The sequence below is a fragment of the Wasmannia auropunctata genome, unplaced genomic scaffold (assembly GCF_000956235.1).
Source record: "Wasmannia auropunctata unplaced genomic scaffold, wasmannia.A_1.0 LD336003.1, whole genome shotgun sequence".
NCBI lineage: Eukaryota > Metazoa > Arthropoda > Insecta > Hymenoptera > Formicidae > Wasmannia > Wasmannia auropunctata.
Window position 1 is genome coordinate 18474 of NW_012026887.1, and position 2005 is coordinate 20478.

General features: G+C 28.1%; 1 long non-coding RNA gene across 1 annotated transcript; it reads left to right on the plus strand.

Annotated features, from left to right (window-relative positions):
* Nucleotides 1-215: 215 nt before the first annotated feature.
* Nucleotides 216-1284, plus strand: LOC105453124. The gene is made up of 3 exons (XR_974824.1): nt 216-567; nt 785-880; nt 997-1284. It is a non-coding gene; the product is annotated as an uncharacterized LOC105453124 (long non-coding RNA).
* Nucleotides 1285-2005: the final 721 nt, after the last annotated feature.

The following is a 2005-nucleotide window of genomic DNA, read 5'->3' on the forward strand; positions in this document are numbered from 1 at the left end:
AATCCATAAGTATTTCACTGATCTTCAGTACATACACTCACACTGCTTCTCCATCTTACATATCTCACTGATTATGGTCAGTGAAAATAAGAATTCACTATAAATCAGTGATTTATCGGTCGATAATGCTGATGTTATATCTACTGAAACACCAAATAGTGTCGCGCGTGCATAAAACAAATGCATGCTCGTGATGGATAAAGTGACACAGAGCGCAACAGGCATCAGCAGGCACGCACGTGAAAATCACGGTCGAGGGAACTGTTGTTTTCATATAGAATTTTCGTTCCTTTATTAAGTGCTTATGAAAATTAAGTGTTTTTGTCATGATTTACTTCCATGCAAGTGTCTAATAATATATTCGGTGATATTATTGATGTGGTTTAGTTTTAACAACGTTATACTACTCGTATACTACCGTGGGGACAAATGCTTTAAGCGAAAAAAAGCAGAAAATTTTCAACACGCATCCAAGAATATTTTCTATCATATCATATCAAGAATATTTTCTTGTTATATTTCTCGTCCTGATCTATTTTGTCAAACCGCAAATCTTTTATAATTTAGGTAAGTTACAATATAATATAAGAAAAGTTTTCTCTATATAGTTTTTGTGCAATTTCCAGAAAGCAGAGATACATATTGAGATAAATATTGTAATAATATATTATACATACCTCTGCATTTTGCTGGGTTATTTACAATTAACTATACATTTTCGTATTTAAATTATAAGCTGGCAATCTTTCTTTTTATTAATTTCTATTTCATGTTATTGCAATAGATTGAAAAATGAAGGAAGTGAAAGATTTGTCAATTGAAGAATTAGGACAAAAAATTGAAGAACTTACAGATATGGAAACACGAAACATTTTTAATGGTAAGTGCTTATCATATTTTAGTTATACTAGTATATTTTAGTCTTTATAATTATAATAGTAGTCTTCATATTTTATAATTAAATTATGATTTTAATTGTGCTCATAATTATTTCAGATGTCTAAAAATAGAATTTAAAAATAAATAAGAAAATGGATTTAAATTGCTTTTTGTGCCATAATTCTGTTAAAGGAGGGTTAGATAGGTGACACAATATTTTCAAATAAAACATGGTCTAACAATTAAACGAGGATTACAAAAGGGTGGATTTGAATGTGGTCAAAATAAATGTCGTAGAAGATTTCGTAATTTCTTTTCTTTAAGACAGCATATACGAAAAATTCATTTTCCTCAAAAGAAGAATGATAGCAATTTTTCTACGAAAAGTACAGATTCTACAAACAATATAGATTCGTCTTTATATGATGATATGATTATTGATCAAAGTGATATAAATAATGAATCCATTCATAAGCACAATAAAAAAGAAGATGAAGAGCTCTTACAATTTTCTGATTTTAATTTGAGAGATTCTGTAATAAGAATGATAATTAGGCTTCATTCAAAAGGAACTATAACTGGAAGCATCATTAATGAAATTGTTGATGAATATGCAGAAATAACAAATAATTTATGTAAATCATTACAACAAAAAGTTAGACAATTTATAAAATGTAAACAAATACTTGATGATTGTACTGTTAACGAATTGTTAGATTCTTTTGAAATAAGGAAATCTTTTGAAGGCTTGAGAACTGTCGAGCAGCAAATGGAAGCTTTAAAATCTCATACAGAATATATTGAATCTCAAGAAATACCTTTAGGCACACGTATTAATAATATAATAGATAGAAAAACTGGTACTTTTGTACCAACAAAAATATTAGAAACTTATCAATATGTTCCCATAATTGATACTTTAACAATGGTACTCAGAAACAAAGAAATACGCAATGCAATAGAAACAGAAAAAGAATCAGATAATGGTATTCTTGCTTCTTTTATTGATGGACAGCATTTCAAAAATCACACTTTTTTCAAAAATATAAACACGCAATTAAAATTCAATTATATTATGATGAATTAGAAATCACTAATCCACTTGGCTCAAAAACATGCATTCATA